The 17,872-nt window shown below is 58.7% G+C and overlaps 1 protein-coding gene across 9 annotated transcripts in view; it reads left to right on the forward strand.

Moving 5' to 3' along the window:
* The first annotated feature begins 11,157 nt into the window (after positions 1-11,157).
* Positions 11,158-17,872, forward strand: part of CHID1 (chitinase domain containing 1) — a 43,577-nt gene continuing 36,862 nt past the window's right edge. For 5 of the 9 annotated variants that reach the window (XM_078341807.1, XM_078341809.1, XM_054241252.2 and 2 more), the window contains exon 1: positions 14,989-15,062. The gene's annotated coding sequence lies outside the window, so the exon portion shown is untranslated. Of the gene's footprint in view, positions 11,231-14,988; positions 15,127-17,872 lie in introns of those variants that run through there. The other 4 variants (XM_054241255.2, XM_078341810.1, XM_054241253.2 and 1 more) reach the window with 2 other exon arrangements.

The following is a 17,872-nucleotide window of genomic DNA, read 5'->3' on the forward strand; positions in this document are numbered from 1 at the left end:
GGGCCGCCGGCGCGCGCACGCACGACGCCCCCACCCGCATGCACGCGCACGCACGCGAGCGGTGACGGACGGCAGCCGGGGCGTCCGTCGCGTGAGGCAGCGCGCGCGCGTCCGCGGCACGGGGACGAGCTGGTTGAGGTAGGCGCGGGAGCGCCCCCTACAGGCGGAGACGCGGGAGTCACGGGTTCGCGTCCCGGGGCCGCGCCGGGCTGGCGATGCCTCCCGCGTCCCCCGCAGGAAGGGTGTGGGTCCACGTGGGTACTCGCGTGCGCAGCGCGGCCGCCTCCGTTGTTGTTGCTGGTACTACAGGCAACGAGCCCGTTCGTGGGACACTCTTGGTGGTCACTGCAAAAGGGGCAGCCACGCAGGCGCACACGTGCGGCTTCGCCCTGGGCATCGGCCCGCCTCGATCGCGCCCAGCAGGTCTCCGTTTTCCTACATTGACTAAAGGACCCGTGAGCGCTGTGCGGCAGGGCGGCTCCGCGGCCAGGGCCTTGTTTGTCCCGGGTGAGCCAGGACCGGGAGGGCGGCGCCGAAGGATGCGGGGCCCGGGCGAAGGGGTCACCGCCGCGGGACAGCCTTTGGCCAGGAGACCCTCCCCAGCCCCGTATCCTGAGACCATAGGGCTGGCCTGCCCCTCCCGCCCACCCGAGCGTCCAGGGCCAAAGCGGGCACCGTTTGCGTCCCAGCCCAGGTTGCGTCCCAGCCCAGGTTGCGTCCCAGCCCAGGTTGCATCCCAGCCCAGGTTGCGTCCCAGCCCAGGTTGCATCCCAGCCCAGGTTGCGTCCCAGCCCAGGTTGCGTCCCAGCCCAGGTTGCGTCCCAGCCCACCATTTGTGCGTGGCAGCCCAGGCGCCCCTCCACATCACCCGGACCTGCAGAGAAACGACCGCCCACCCCACCCCGTGACGGTGGCTGGGGGCTGCAGCCCAGTGCAGAATCCAGTCCCTCAGTGCGAGGACTCTCTGCCACTGTTTCAGAGACCCCTCTGCTCTCTGGCCCTCTGCACAGCAGCAAGCTGGAGGCCTAGGCCGGCCCCTGCGGACCCAGCGGGAGGGAGGACCTTCTGGGCCAGGCTGCAGGCTCTGTCTTAGGCCAGGAAGAGACTCCAGGGAGCCTGGAAGCAGATGGCCCTTCCCAGAGCCAGATGGCTTTGAAGAGGGAGCTCCCTCCTCCTGGAGTGGGAGGATCTGGGCCCTGTACCTGGAACTGGCCCAGACCCACCAGCCACGACTTTGTCCCCACCCTGGCTCACTTCCGCAACCCCAGATGAGAGTTTAGCCCAGTGAAGCCCTGCCAGGAGGAGGGGGCAGCACCCAGGCCCCTCCCCAATGAACCGGGAACCACACCCAGGCCCTGGGCCTCCAGAACTCCTGGGAAAAACCAGGATCTGTGACAGACCCCAGTCGGCATGAGGCAACCAAGTGCATCACTTTCCAAGACAGAGGCATGGAGCCGGCCCAACAGAGGGCTTCCTGGAGGAGGCTACACCCTCCTGGGTCCCCACTTCCTGGCAAAGGAAGTGGCCCGGCCTGGCCGTTTGTCCTTCAGCCTGTCCCCTCCACCAAGAAGCTTCCCTCCCCTGCCCCTGACGACAAATACAGGCCATTCTGGACACAGGAGCGTCTTGTGCCACATGAGGCATCCTGCGCTGCTCCCCAGGACCATCCCAGGAGTCACGAGGACCGTTCAGTAACATGCATGGGCAGAGTGTGGGCTCTGGGTGCCGGGAGGCTGGCATGCCTAGTCCAAGCTCCCGTTGGCAATGGCAGTGTAGAAGACTGGGACAAGCAGACCACCGTGCCCCCCGCCAGCAGAACTGCCACTCCCAGAACAGGGCACTGCGGGGGACTGCAGGGGCCGCTCCCAGAACAGGGCACTGCAGGGGCTGTGGGGACCACCCACAGGAAGGCTTGGGCCTGGCAGGCACCATCGTCCACCCACTCAGAAGGCTCCTCCTTGGTGCCAACTCTGAGACTCACACAGACGTCCTCCCGTCCATCCAAAAGTGTTGAGGAGTTCGACACGCAGCCGTGCAAAAGACTCCCCACCTCCTTCCAGTGCTGCCTCTGGACCACTTACTCTGGTCCAGGCTTGGGTCTGAGTCCGAGTGGGTCTCCCCGACCACTGCCACTCCTCAGCTAGGGAGAGGCCAGCTTTGCGAGGGTGCAGTGCTGGGAAACAGTTCCTTTCTTTTTTTTTTGGAAAGACGGTGTTTCACCATGGTGCCCAGGCTGGTCTTGAACTCCTATAATCGCAGCATTTTGGGAGACCCAGGCACACAGAGCTCAAGTGATCCACTGGCCTGGGTCTCCCAGAGTGCCGGGATTACAGGTGCGAGTCCCTCTGCCCTGCCTATTTATTTATTTATTTTGAAATGCAGTCTTGCTCTCTCACCCAGGCTGGAGTGAAATGGCGCAGTCTCAGCTCACTGCAACCTCCACCCCCCGGATTCAAGTAATTCTCCTGCCTCAGCCTCCCGAGTAGCTGGGATACCAGACACGTGCCACAACCATGCCCAGCTACTTTCACCATGTAGAGATGGGATTTCACCGTGTTCGCCAGGCTGGTCTCAAACTCCTGACCTCAGGTGATCCACCCACCTCAGCCTCCCAAACTGCTGGGATTACTGGTGTGAGCCACCATGCCCAGCTGTTTTTTATTTTATTTTATTGTTTCTTTTTTTTTTTTTTTTTTTTTTTTTAGAGACAGGGTTTCTCCGTTTGTCTCCCAGGCTGGAGTGCAGTGGTAGGATCATAAATCACTGCAGCCCCGACCTTCTGGGCTCAAACCCTCCTCCCACCTTGACTCTCAAAATGCTGAGAGTACAGGTGCACACCACGACACCTGGCTAAGTTTTTTATTTTATTTATTTATTTATTTATTTTTTGAGACGGAGTTTCGCTCTTGTTACCCAGGCTGGAGTGCAATGGCGCGATCTCGGCTCACCGCAACCTCCGCTTCCTGGTTTCAGGCAATTCTCCTGCCTCAGCCTCCTGAGTAGCTGGGATTACAGGCACACGCCACCGTGCCCAGCTAATTTTTTTATTTTTAGTAGAGACGGGGTTTCACCATGTTGACCAGGATGGTCTCGATCTCTTGACCTCGTGATCCGCCCGCCTCGGCCTCCCAAAGTGCTGGGATAACAGACTTGAGCCACCGCGCCCGGCCCTTTTATTTTTTTTAGAGATGGGGTCTCACTATATTGTCCAGGCTGGTCTCGAACTCCTGAACTCAAGCAGTCCTCCTGCCTTGGCTTCCCAAAGTGCTGAGATTACTGGTGTGAGCCACTGTGCCCAGCCTCAATTTCATTTCTTAAGTTATTTGAACGTTTGTCATGTTTCAGCCACTCAGCATCACAGTACTGTTCCGGAGGGCAGAGGTGGGACGCATCGCTTTCCGGCGTCCACAGCCATGGGGAAGCCGGGTCCACAAGTGCAAGCCCGGCATGCACATCATGAAGGGGAGACAGGATGGGCTGGAGCTGCGGTGTGTCATGCCGTCTCGTCGCCACGGGGTTCCCCAGCAGACAGCCCCGGCGGCACTAGCCGGCCATGCCCTGAGTCTTACTGGACCTGAACCTGGCAGTTTTTGTTTTGGTTTGGTTTTTTTTTGTTTGTTTTATGTTTTTGTTTTTGTTTTTTGAGACGGAGTTTCGTTCTTGTTCCCCAGGCTGGAGTGCAATGGCGCCATCTCGGCTCACCGCAACCTCCGCCTCCTGGGTTCAGGCAATTCTCCTGCCTCAGCCTCCTGAGTAGCTGGGATTACAGGCACGCGCCACCATGCCCTGCTAATTTTTTGTATCTTTAGTAGAGATGGGGTTTCACCATGTTGACCAGGATGGTCTGGATCTCTTGACCTCGTGATCCACCCGCCTCGGCCTCCCAAAGTGCTGGGATTACAGGCGTGAGCCACTGCGCCTGGCCTGTTTTATGTTTTTTTTTTTTTGAGACCGAGTCTCTCTCTTGTCACCCAGGCTGGAGTACAGTGGTACCATCCACCGCAACCTCTGCCTCCCGGGGTCAAGTGATTCTCCAGCCTCAACCTCCCGAGTAGCTGGGACTACAGGCGCGCACCACCACGCCCGGCTAATTTTTGTACTTTTAGTAGAGATGGGGTTTCTCCATGTTGGCCAGGCTGGTCTCGAACTCCTGACCTCAGTGATCCACCTGCCTCGGCCTCCCAAAGTGCTGGGATGACAGGCGTGAGCCACCACACCTGGCTGAATCTATCAGTTTTACGAATGACCCAGTTTCCTACCCATCATCTCTGGTGTACGTCACAACGGCCCTGCCAGAGGAGGGGCTGGCAGCCTGTCGCACGTGTGGCTGGGCCCTGTGCACTCACGGGAGCTCAGGGACTGTGAGGTGACATGGTCAGACCTTGAGGCCCCCGTGATCAGATGATCACCCGTGGTCCCCAGTGGTGACATGCTCAGGGGAGGCTGTGGGAACCGACTGTCCCCTGCTGTGGATGGGTGGGAGACGTGAGGGGTCCCTAAAGGAACTCTGCGGTGGGTGTGTGTTTCGAGGATAGCCAGTCCACATGAAGAAGGAGAGGGTGAGCTCAGGCTCCCGAGTGCTCATCCCGGGCGGGTAGGAGCTGCTGTGACCACACGTCTCCTTTCTCGCCACTGCAGAGTGGGGAATGCAGAGCCATGAATGGCTCTGCCCAGACAGTACCAAGGCAGCTGCAGAGGTGGGGGGTGCAGCCTCCCCAGACGCCTGGCGGGAAAGCTGGAGTGCTGTGCGGGGCCCAGAGAACTGGCGTGGGATACATTCAATAACTGGGGACCCCAAGTCCCACTTCCCAAGAGCCCCCGCCCAGCTCAGCCCTTGACCTGGCAGAGTCAGGCCCCAACACACCCACACCCACAGTCGCAGCCGAGGGCAAGACTGGGCACCTGAGAATGGCAGGACACTGAGTTTCTGTCAACAGCCCCCACAGTTGTGAGATGTGAGCCATTTTTGCCAGGCTGACTAGCCCACTATGGACGTCCACACCGCCAGACCAGGCACACTGCGCGGATGTGCAGCACACGCCCGTTTTGGTAAAGCCGGGCTGGGGGGTGTCACAGACCCTGTGGGCCCAGTCACCCGTGGTGCCGGGGGAAGCCACTGTCCTGGCCACCTCTCCCACGGTGGCAGATCACATCAGCCAGGCCCGTGTGTGGAGCTGTTGACTTGGCTGAAAGCTTTTATCTCATCTCACAGGTATAAGCGTAGAGGCCAAGCTGTTTAAAAGAGGAACTTCAGACTGGCCGTGGTGGCTCATGTCTGTAATCCCAGCACTTTGGGAGGCTGAGGCGGGTGAATTGCTTGAGGTCAGGAGTTCAAGACCAGTCTGGCCAACACGGTGGAACCCTGTCGCTACTAAAAATACTGAAAAGGTTGGACATGGTGGCTCACACGTGTAATGCCAGCACCCTTGGAGGCCGAGATGGGCGGATCATGATGTCAGGAGTTCAAAACCAGCCTGTCCAAGATGGTGAAACCTTGTCTTTACCAAAAAATACAAAAGTTAGCCGGGCGTGGTGGCACGTGCCTGTAGTCCCTGCTACTTGGGAGGTAGAGGCAGGAAAGTTGCTTGAACCCGGGAGGCAGAGGTTGCAGTGAGCTGAGATCATGCCACTGCACTCCAGCATGGACGATAGAGTGAGACTAGTCTCAATATATGTATCTATATATATATATATACACAAAAAATATTAGCTGGGCATGGTGGTGGGTGCCTGTAATCCCAGCTACTCGGGAGGCTGAGGCAGGAGAATCATTCGAACCTGGGAGGTGAAGTTTGCATGAGCTGAGAACATGCCACTGCACTTCAGCCTGGACAACAGAGTGAAACTCAATCTCAAAAAAAAAAAAAAAAAGGAACTTCAAACTATAGCAGCTGCAGTGAGAAGAACTTTATTTCCCCCCCATGGAATGCCCAGAGGCGAGCAGTGCCAGGCTCCTTGCTCCTCAACACCGGGCGCCAACCTCTGGGTCCGAGACAGGCGACCCACCCGTCCTTACGTGCAGACAGTGGAAAGAAAGAAGAGAAAAGGTGAAAGGCGAGCAACCTCCTTGTACAAATTCAACCTGGAGGCTGTTCAGTCTCTTCTGCTCTCATCCCATTGGCCAAAACTTTGCGGCACGGGCAGACGTAGCCGCAAGGGGGGCTGGGAAATGCGGTCCTCAGCTAGCGGCCACATGCCCGGAAAGCTCTGGGAGGTTTTTGAGACACCATCTTGCTGCGTTGCCAGGCTGGAGTGCAGTGGCGTGATCTCGGCCCACTGCAACTTCTGCCTCCCGGGTTCAAGAGATTCTCCTGCCTCAGCCTCCTGCGTAGCCGGGATTTCAGGCACCCACTTCCACAGCCTGCTAATTTTTGCGTTTTTAGTAGAGACGAGTTTTCACTATATTGGCCAGCCAGGCTGGTCCCGAGCTCCTGACCTCAGGTGATTCTCCCACCTCAGTCTCCCAAAGCATTGGGATTACAGGCGTGAGCCACCGCACCCGGAGCAGCCCTGGGAGTGCTAGTGTTAAAAGGAAGAATGACAGAAAAAACCCAAAGCCAGCCAGGGGTGGTGGCTCACGCCTATAATCCCAGCACTCTGGGAGGCCGAGGCAGGTGGTTTACTTGAGGTCAGGAGTTTGAGACCAGCCTGGTCAACATGGTGAAATCCCCTGTCTACTAAAAATACAAAACTTAGCCAGGCCTGTGGTGGGTGCCTGTAATCCCAGCTACCCAGGAGTCAGGCAGGAGAATCGCTTGAACCCAGGAGGCGGAGATTGCGGTGAGCCAAAATCATGCCACGGCACTCCAGCATAGGCAACAGAGTGAGACTCCGTCTCAAAAAGAAAGAAAGAAAGAAATCCACAGCCTCTGCCACTCCAAATACACAGAGAGTACCAGCGCCGCTGATGGCTTCAGCCTAGCAGGGACAGCAGGACACCTTCACCACCTCCCTGCAGAGCTGAGCCAGAGCTCTCTGCTGGCCGCTGTAATTCCCAGGGACCGGGTCGTCTGGTTGTTCACCGGCTGCCCAGTGAGCAGGGAGCAGCACGGACGATAGGCACCCTGCAGACACCCACTCATGTGGATGGCAGAGACTGCAAGTCCACGGCTGCTGCTGAATCTCCCTCCTTCTGCAGTAGCTGATCCGGCTCGGTGGGCATGTGGCCACCCAGAATCAAGACTACATTTCCCAGCCTCCTTTGCAGGTGGGCATTGCCTGGTGACAAGAGAATGTGCAGGGAGACTGTATCGGGGCTCCCCTGCAATGGCAGCTGGAACAACAGACATTTGCCTTCCAGAGTCCTGGAGGCTGGAAGTCCAAGATCGAGGTGTCCATGGGCCTGCTCTTCCTGAGGCCTCTCTCCTTGGCTTCATGGACACCATCTTGTCTCTGGTCAGCACACAATTGTCCCTGGGTACTACCCCTCTGTGTGTCCTCAACTCCCTTTTTTTTTTTTTGGAGACGGAGTTTTGCTCTTGTTCCCCAGGCTGGAGGATGATGTCACGATCTCGGCTCACTGCAACCTCCGCCTCTCGGGTTCAAGTGATTCTTCTGCCTCAGCCTCCAGAGTAGCTGGGATTATAGGCACGCGCCACCACACCCAGCTAATTTTTCTAATTTTTATTTTTAGTAGAGATGTGGTTTCACTGTATCGTCCAGGCTCCTGGCCTCAAGTGATCTGCCCACCTCGGCCTCCCACAGTGCTGGGATTACAGGCGTGAGCCACCACGCCCAGCCGCAATCTCTTCTAAGAGGATACCAGTCCTACTGGATTAGGGCCAACCCTAGTGACCTCATCCGAACTAATTACATCTGCCACAATCCTCCAAATCAGGTCGCACCCCGAGGCACTGGGGTTGGACTTAGCATGCGTGCTTTCAGGAAACAAAATTCACCCTGCGACCGGTGGTGCGTGCCGTTTGGAGCAGTATGTCGCATTTCTGCCTGCTTTTCCACTTTCCCACCCCTCCTCGGAACGCAGTTTGACGGCTGGTACTCCATCTGGAACACTGTGGCTGGGGGCTCTGCCACACTCAGCCAAACCTAGATCCTAATGAACACCTAACGACACAGAGTCTCGCTCTGTCACCCAGGCTGGAGTGCAATGGTGCGCTCTCGGCTCACCGCAACCTCCTCCTCCCGGGTTCAAGCAATTCTCCTGCCTCAACCTCCTGAGTATCTGGGACTACAGGCGCCTGCCACGATGCCCAGCTAATTTTTTGTATCTTTACTGGAGACAGGTTTCACCATGTTAGGGAGTATGGTCTCTGTCTCCTGATCTTGTGATCCACCCGCCTCCGTCTCCCAAAGTGCTGGGATTACAGGTGTGAGCCACTGTGCCTGGCCTCGATCACCTAATGATTACCAGGCCTCAGTGTGTAAGATGTACCCCAAGAACAATGTGGGGGTGTCACGAAGCCTCTGGGGCTCCAGGCCATGTCGGTATGTCCTGGGTCTCATCATCAGTACCACCAAGTCCACTCCCACAGGTACTGTCAGACATCAGTAAATGCTGCCCCCTCCATGCCTCCACAAATGCCCAAAGGCACGCGGGAGCCATACAGCAGGTGATGCCAGCCAGGGGAGGGGTGGGGAGGTGCCATGAGAATCCTGTTGTTCCCCTAACCAGACACTGCTACTCCTGGCCTCCTGTTAGCCCCAGAGCAGGAGCCTACGGCCTCCAAGCTCCCTGAGACCCCCGTGGAGCAATGCGCCCCAGCTCTACTGGCCAGACAAGCCCAGGCCAGAAGCCAGCCCGCAGTCAGTTTCCCAGGTCCTGAGGGACTCCCTGACCAGGGGATTCTGTTGCAAGCGCTTCCTCCTGGCCAGCACCCACCCACCTGGCCTCCAGCCCAGGCTTCTTGGGGGTCCAGCCAGGTGAGCTGATGGAATATTGATCAATTTTAAAGTTGGTCTGAGAAAAAGAGTTAGAAAATAAGGCCCCACAGTTGCTCATGCCTGTCATCCCAGCACTTTGGGAGGCTGAGGTGAGAAGATCACCTGAGATCAGGAGTTCAAGACCAGCCCAGCCATCATGGTGAAATCCCATGTCTACTCAAAATACAAAAATTAGCTGGGCATGGTGGCGGGCGCATGTGATCATATCACCACGGACTTCCCACACGGCCACATGAGCTTCCTAGAACTCTGAAAAACAACCACAAACCAGAGGCTGCAACCCGACAGAAACGCATTCTGGCCTCACCGTTGGGAAGACAGAAGCAGGTGTCAGTGGGGGTGGTTCCTTCTGAAGGCCCCGAGGAAGCCTCAGTTCCAGGCCCCGCGCCAGCTTGCCAGCCTGGCCTCGAGTTGCAGGAATCTGACCCCGCCCCACGTTCACCCCTTGCGTCTGCCTCAATGCTGCCTCTTCCGTTTATTTTTTGAGACGGAGTCTCACTCTGTCTGGAGTGCAGTGGTGTGATCTCGGCTCACTGCAACCTCCGCCTCCCTGGCTCACACGATTCTCCTGCCTCAGCCTCCCGAGTGGCTGGGATTACAGGTGCCCACCATCATGCCAGCTAATTTTCTATGTTTAGTAGGGTTTTCACCATGTTGGCCAGGTTGCTCTGGACTCCTGACGTCAAGTGATCCACCCGCCTCGGCCTCCCAAAGGGCTGGGATTACAGGCGTGACCGCTGTGCCCCCTCCCTTCTCTTTTTACAAGGACCCCTGTCATTGGATTTAGGGTTCACCCTATTACCCAGAATGATTTCATTCCAAGACCCTCGCCCTGGATGCCTCTGCGGAGACCCTATTATTATTATTTTTTTTTTTGAGAGAGAGAGTCTCGCTCTGTCACCCAGGCTGGAGTGCAGCGGTGCAATCTTGACTCACTGCAACCTCCACCTCCTGGGTTCAAGCGATTCTCTGCCTCACGCTTTTGACTGGCTGGGATTCTACCGGCCACTACCGGCATAGAGAAATGCTGCCTCGTGATCTCATCAAGGCCAGGCAGCCGGCCCCTCTCCTTTGCTTCTGCATTTTTTTTTTCTTTTGAGACAGGGTCTGTCTGTGTCACCCAGGCAGGAGTGCAGTGGGGTAGACACAGTTCTCTATAGCCTTGACCTCCCTGGACTCAGATGACCCTCCCACACAGCCTTCCGAGTGGCCGGGACTATAGATGCACACCACCATGACCAGCTAATTTTTAATTGTTTTTTTTTTTTTTTTGAGATGGAGTTTCGCTCTTGTTACCCAGGCTGGAGCGCAATGGCGCGATCTCGGCTCACTGCAACCTCCGCCTCCTGGGTTCAGGCAATTCTCCTGCCTCAGCCTCCCGAGTAGCTGGGATTACAGGAACATGCCACCGTGCCCAGCTAATTTTTGTATTTTTAGTAGAGACGGGGTTTCACCTTGTTGACCAGGATGGTCTCGATCTCTTGACCTCGTGATCCACCCGCCTCAGCCTCCCAAAGTGCTGGGATTACAGGCGTGAGCCACCCCGCCCGGCCTAAATGTTTTGTAGAGACAAGCTCTCACCATGTTGTCCAGGCTGGTCTCAAATTCCTGAGGCTCAAGGAATCTGCCCATCTCAGCCTCCCAGAACGTGAGCCGCCCCATCTGGCCAGCTTTTGGCACTTTAAGTTGGCTGTGGGAGAGTGAGAAGCTTGAAACCCACGATGACACACACAGCCCTTTGCAAAGGGCAAATCCACAAAGCTAGGGCCACGTGCCACCACAGATGCCGGCCTCGGGGTTCCACATCAGCCCGGCAGCCAACCAGACACCTACACGCAACTGTCACTGGCCAGGGCCAGCTGGGCCATGGGGGCCCACACATGGGACACAGACAGATATCTGCTGTGCTGGCTCTGACACTGGCTCCAGAAGCTTCCGCCGGGCGTGAGCGTGCTACTTCCCCTCCCGCTTGCCCTGGATTTGCTTATGGCAGCACCCAGAGAGGATGTCTCCATCCACAGGTGGGGAGCGCTCGGCAGCAGGGACTGCTGGTGCGTGTCCCTCTGTCCCTCTCTTCCTGGGCTTCCGGCCTCTACATTGGAATGTTTCAAGGCCTAGGAGTGACAGGACATGGTCAGCAACCCTGGCCCGGGTCCTGCCCTCTGGGTGACCCAGGCCAAGGTCTCCTACTCAGAACAGGACACAGTCACGGGGCTGCCACTGTCGGGAAAGGCCCTGCCCATGCTGACTCTGCACATGAGAAGCGTCCGAGAGCACTGGCCAGCCTGGGGAAGACATAGCCCGGCCCCAAAGACCCCACAGCCACCAGGTACCTCCAACAACCAGGTGTGAGTGGTTTTTTTTTTTTTTTTTTTTTCCCTGAGACAGGGTCCTATCTGTCACCCAGGCTAGAGTGTGGCTGTGCAATCATGGCTCACTGCCACCTTGACCTCCTGGGCTCAAGCGATCCTCCCACCTCAGCCTCCCAAAGTGCTGGGATTACAGGGATGAGCCACCACACCCAGCCTGCGAGTGCTTTTGAGAATGTCTCTGAGAGGCGTCCTCAGGCTGGGGACTCAGGCAAGGGATGGGGTGTCCCAAAGCAGGAGCCAGGAATCCACTCAGCAGCAGAAAGGCTCATCTCCACAAGCCCCCTCACTCCACGGGGCTGCCTCTGCCCTCCTCTGTCCCCTCATGCCCCTACAGACAGGCCAGGGGCAAGCAGGACGGCCTCAGGGCAGGTCAGACCTGGGCCTGCAGGGCAGACCCTGGACCTCTGCCAGGGCACCCCATACCCACCCCTCGTAGGGAGGGCTGGGAATGGGGGCTGAGGGCTGCCTTAGTGCCTGGGCAAGGTGGCTATGCTTGGATTTACATTAAATTACAACAACTAGCATTTGATTTATCGAAATTTAATTTCAATGAACTGAAGGTATAAATTCAAAACCGAATTTATTAACCGGTTAAGTTCAATTTTACAAACACCTATTACTCCGTTTGTAAGCCTAGAAGATTTTACAGTCACTTTATTTTTTTTTTTTGAGATGGAGTCTCACTCTATCACCCAGGCTGGAGTGCTGTGGCACCATCTGGACTCACTGCAACCTCTGCCTCCCAGGTTCGAGCGATTCTCCTGCCTCACCCCCTGAGTAGCTGGGATTACAGGCACACGCCACCACGCCCGATTAACTTTTTTTATATTTTTAGTAGAGACGGGATTTCACCATGTTGCCCAGACAGGTCTCAAACTCCTGGGCTCAAGTGATCCACCTGCCTCGGTCTTCCAAAGAGCGGGGATTGCATGCGTGAGCCACATCGCCTGCCCACAGTCACTTTAAAGAGGCCTCTGCATAATGTTTGGTCCCATCCACAAACTCAATTAAGCAATTTTCTTTCTTTTTTTTTTTTTTTTTTCTTCTGAAATGGAGTCTTGCTCTTGTTGCCCAGGCTGGAGTGCAGTGACACAATCTCAGCACACTGCGACCTCCACTTCCTGTGTTCAAGTGATTTTCCTGCCTCAGCCTCCCGAGTAGCTGGGATTACATGTGCCCGCCACTATGCCTAGCTAATTTTTGTATTTTTTTTTTTTTAACGAGATGGGGTGTCACCGTGTTGGCCAGGCTGGTCTCGAGCTCCTGACCTCAGGGGATCCACCCACCTCAGCCTCCCAAAGTGCTGAGATTACAGGAGTGAGCCACCGCACCTGGCCATTTAAGCAATTTTCAACATTACAAACAATTTATAAATTAAGTCTCTTTTCACTCCTTTTTGCATACTTTAGGGTATCTGAATTGACAACAGAATCACTGTTGCTTCAGTAACTCAGTAAATGCATTGGCCTGGTGAAGTGGCTCACATCTATAATCCCACATTTGGGGAGGCCGAGGCAGGAGGATTGCTTAGCCCAGGAGGTCGAGGCTGCAGTGAACCGTGATCCAGTGCACGCCAGCCTGGGTGACAGAGCAAAACCCTGTTTCATTGTAATACTTTTTTTTGGTGGCGGGGGCGGTGATTCTCCTGCCTGGGCCTCCCAAAGAGTTTAGATTACAGGCGTGAGCCACCGAACCTGGCTAAGAACTCATACAACTTAACGGATTCAAATTTTAAATGTGGTGAACCACAGTTATCTTAGATGTTACAAAAACATGCTGATGGCTTTGTGCTGGCAACTGATAAGACTCCCCCAGGAACCCTGCCCAGTGGTAGCCCTGGTTCTGGGCTTCCCATCCTCCCATCTGTGCGTACCATCCGGTCTTAGGGTCTGCAGTTCTGGCCCAGAGTGCACCCTGAGTAGATTCTGCAATTGATTTCTTTCTTTCTTTTCTTTTCTTTTCTTTTTTTTTTTTGAGACTGAGTCTTGCTCTGTTGCCCAGGCTGGAGTACAGAGTAACCTCCACCTCCCAGGTTCAAGCAATTCTCATGTCTCAGCCTCTGGAGTAGCTGGGATTACAGGCACCAGCCATCATATCTATCGGGCTAATTTTTTTATAATTTTACTAGAGACAGGGTTGCACCATGTTGGCCAGGCTGGTCTTGCACTCCTGACCTCAAGTGATCCGTCGGCCTCAGCCTCCCAAAGTGCTGGGATTACAGGCGGGAGCCACCACCCCGGCTGATTCTGCAATTCTTTTTTTTTTTTTGAGACGGAGTTTTGCTCTTGTTACCCAGGCTGGAGTGCAATGGCGCGATCTCGGCTCACCGCAACCTCCGCCTCCTGGGTTCAGGCAATTCTCCTGCCTCAGCCTCCCAAGTAGCTGGGATTACAGGCACGCGCCGCCACGCCCAGCTAATTTTTTGTATCTTTAGTAGAGACGGAGTTTCACCATGTTGACCAGGATGGTCTCGATCTCTCGACCTCGTGATCAACCCGTCTCGGCCTCCCAAAGTGCTGGGATTACAGGCGCCCGGCCTGATTCTGCAATTCTTTAGTGCCAAAGACATCTGACCTCAATGAGATTCTAAAACGGCTAAGTGCCTTTCCTAAGAGGGGTTGGATGCTGCCATGCCCTTTTTAGCATTGCCAGGACTGCGTATCCCTGAGGATACCTGGCACAGCTTACTGGGACCCTCTCCCAAGCTCCGCAGACTTGCTGTCTTCACCCGCAAAGGCCGGGCTTCAGGCCACCATCCAGGCCGTTTGCTGAGTGCGAGTGCTGAGCTGGGTGAAAGCCAGCAGCTGGTGGGGGGACGTGCGTGGGCACTGCGTCCGGCCCCCAACCCCTTCTGGGAAGGCGTGGGCGTCAGCTGGCAGGAAATACCGGGAAGGGAAAGAAGGAAACGTGACTAGAAAGAAAGAACAAAGCTTCGTTTAAGGAGAACCCCTCCGGAGCAGCAGAAATGGGGAAGCAGCTGTGCAGGGTGTCGCGGGGCCCACGCGCGCCCCAGGACCCGCCGGGCGGGTCAGGGCGGGCCCGATGTGCGGTTTTCTGCAGGAAACTGCGCTGGGAACGGCTGGGGCCGGGGGCGGGGGACGGACAGCCGGTGCCGTGTAAGATGCGCTGGGCGGGAAAGTGCTGGCCACGCGCGCGTCCACGCAAGCGCGAGGGGCTGCGGCGGGAACTCCGTCTGCCCCCGCGGGCTCCGGCCGCTGAGCTGTGCAGGGCCCGGGTGCCGACCCAGGCAGCGTGGGTTTCGGGCCGTACCGCGGAGACTCCGTCGTGGGCGCCATCGGCCTGGGGATGGAGATGGCCCGGCCCGGCGGCGGTGCGGGGGGACCGTGGGGGGCGCCGGGAGCCGTGACTCCGGGTCTCGGGAGCAGCGTGCCAGGGCCGAGCCCACCGCGCGGTACCCCCGGCCCGCCCAGCCCGGCAGAGGCCCCGTAGCCGGAGGCCCCGCGCGACCCCACGCCAGGACTGCCTAGGAGCCGCGGCCCCGGGGACCCGGCGCTCCCTGGGACGGGAGCCTGGGAGGCGGCTCCAGCGCGAGCACTAGGGGCGCGTAAGCTGAACGTTCCAGCCCCGGGGTCGCCATTCCCAAGGCCCCGCCCCTTCCCCGCCTCTCCGGCCGACAGGCCCCGCCCCTTTCCGCCTTTCGACCCGCCCCTCCCCGTCCCAGCGTGCCGTGCGCAGCGGCAGCGCGCGGGCCTCTGGGGCGGGACTTCCGGCGGGCTGGAGCGGCCTCAGGCCGAGCGTGTGTGGCCGCCCGGCCTCCCTGACATGCAGGTGAGCCCCGCGGCGGCCGCCCCTGCTCCTCCTCCTTGCACGGCCTCAGTGTCCCTTCCGCGAGGTGGGCGCTCCGGGCAGCGAGGCTCCGCCCCGGACGGGACGGGCGTGGGTAGCGGGCGACGCCGGGCGGGCGTGTGAGGGAGCGAGTGTGTGAGGGGCGTGTGTGAGGGTGCAGGGGCGGGGCGGGGTGAGCGGGGCAGGGGCGGGGTGAGCAGGGGCGGGGCGGGGTGAGCAGGGCAGGGGCGGGGTGAGCAGGGGCGGGGCGGGGTGAGCAGGGCAGGGGCGGGGCGGGGTGAGCAGGGCAGGGGCGGGGTGAGCAGGGCAGGGGCGGGGCGGGGTGAGCAGGGCAGGGGCGGGGTGAGCGGGGCAGGGGCGGGGTGAGCAGGGCAGGGGCGGGGTGAGCAGGGGCGGGGCGGGGTGAGCAGGGCAGGGGCGGGGCGGGGTGAGCAGGGCAGGGGCGGGGTGAGCAGGGCAGGGGCGGGGCGGGGTGAGCAGGGCAGGGGCGGGGCGGGGTGAGCAGGGCAGGGGCGGGGTGAGCAGGGCAGGGGCGGGGCGGGGTGAGCAGGGCAGGGGCGGGGTGAGCAGGGCAGGGGCGGGGTGAGCAGGGGCGGGGCGGGGTGAGCAGGGCAGGGGCGGGGCGGGGTGAGCAGGGCAGGGGCGGGGTGAGCAGGGCAGGGGCGGGGCGGGGTGAGCAGGGCAGGGGCGGGGTGAGCAGGGCGGGGTGAGCAGGGCAGGGGCGGAGGGCGGGGCGCGCGTCTGGCACCGCGAGTGGGAGCGAGCCTGAGAGCGAGGCGCGCTGCGTGGAAGGGTCCGGGGTGTGCACACCAGGGATGTGGCCGGCGGGTGTGTGGGCGCGCGGCTCGTGGGGCGCAGTGGCGGCCGGCGGGTCCCCAGGACCCCCAGGGGAGCGGAGGCTCCGGGCGGGCTGCTGCCGGGTGAGGGGCAGGACGGGTGGACGCATCGGATCCCACCGTTGGCTCAGCCCCCACCCTCGAAGGTTCCAGGGCTGTGGACTGTCCGGACCGGAGGGTGACCCGCCTGCCTCGGCAGCCTCCCAGCTCCTAGCCACGTGGGAGACGGGTGTGCGCCCGCACCCCGGAGAAAGACAGTTTCTGTAGAGACCGGGCCTCCGTGTCGCCAAAAGCGGTCAGGAACCCCGGCTCCCGGAGTGCTGGGCTCACAGGCCAGAGCCACATGCGCCGGTTCTTCCGGGGTCAGCTCCGACTGGCTGCTGTGGCTCCACACACGAGCACACGCGCACAGCACGTGTGTACACATGACACACACGGACACATGCACAGCACGTGTGTACACATGACACACGCGCACAGCACGTGTGCACACATGACACACGGGCACACGCGCACAGCACGTGTGTACACATGACACACATGGGCACACGCGCACAGCACGTGTGTACACATGACACGGGCACACGCGCACAGCACGTGTGTACACATGACACGGGCACACGCGCACAGCACGTGTGTACACATGACACGGGCACATGCACACAGCACGTGTGCACATGACACGTGAGCACACACGCACAGCACGTGCGCACATGACGGGCACATGCACACGTGTGCACACATGACACGGGCACACGCGCACAGCACGTGTGCATGCATGACACGGGCACATGCATAGAGCACGTGTGCACGCATGACACACGGGCACATGCGCACAGCACATGTGTACGCATGATACACAGACACACACACAGCACGTGTGCGCACACGACACACGTGTGCCGGGCTGTGACCTAATGCGCATTTTTTTTTTTTTTTTTTTTTGAGATGGAGTTTCGCTCTTGTTACCCAGGCTGGAGTGCAATGGCACAATCGGCTCACTACAACCTCCGACTCCTGGGTTCAAGCAATTCCCCTGCCTCAGCCTCCCAAGTAGCTGGGACTACAGGCGCATGCCACCATGCCCAGCTAATTTTTGTATTTTTAGTAGAGACGGGGTTTCACCTTGTTGACCAGGATGGTCTCGATCTCTTGACCTCGTGATCCACCCGCCTCGGCCTCCCAAAGTGCTGGGATTATAGGCGTGAACCACCGCGCCTGGCCCCTAATGTGCATTTCTTACTGCTGGTCTCCACGGTAAACGCTGCAGAGCCGCTGCTGTGACTCCCATCCTTTCTATCCCCACCAAGGCAGTCCGGAGCTACAACCTGGGACCCCAGGAAAAGGGGGGGGAGCAGTGGCCTCTCCACCTTAGCTTATTACAGAGTGGGTTCTAAGACCCCTTTGGGTGACTAGGGTCGGGGCCTGTGCCTCTTCATAGCACACCACGTTCCTTCTGTGTGCGGGGCCGTTCTGCCCCAGGGAAGGTCTTTGGCATTTGGGGAGGAAACACGTTTTGATGCAGGAACGCAGTCTGTGTGAGTCTGGGAGTCTGTGTTATGTGAGGAGCATGACACAGAAGGTCTCATGTCATGGCCTCAGCAGAGCAGCCAGTGGGCACTGGGGAGCCGGGGAGGTGCCAAAGCCCAGACAAGGCCTGGTTGCAGTGTGAGCACCCCTCACGCATCACACACAGCGTGTCCTGGGGCAGTTGTCTGTAAAGTTCCATGGCAAGTCAGAGAAGCAGCTCAGCACTTGTAGGCATCCTGTATCCAAGCGCTTCATGGCAGAGCTGATGAGCTGGGTGCCGGGGACAGAGGCAGGACCCACGCTGGCCTTGTGCTCAGTCAGCTTCTTCTAGTGCTCCCTCTGCTGCACACAAGCTGGCAGGACTGTCTTCCTCTTCCACGTGGCTAGATCAACTCCACCCCCACCCTTTCCTCTTTCTTCCCTGAA

This window comes from Callithrix jacchus, chromosome 10 (assembly GCF_049354715.1).
Source record: "Callithrix jacchus isolate 240 chromosome 10, calJac240_pri, whole genome shotgun sequence".
In the NCBI taxonomy this organism is placed as follows: domain Eukaryota; kingdom Metazoa; phylum Chordata; class Mammalia; order Primates; family Cebidae; genus Callithrix; species Callithrix jacchus.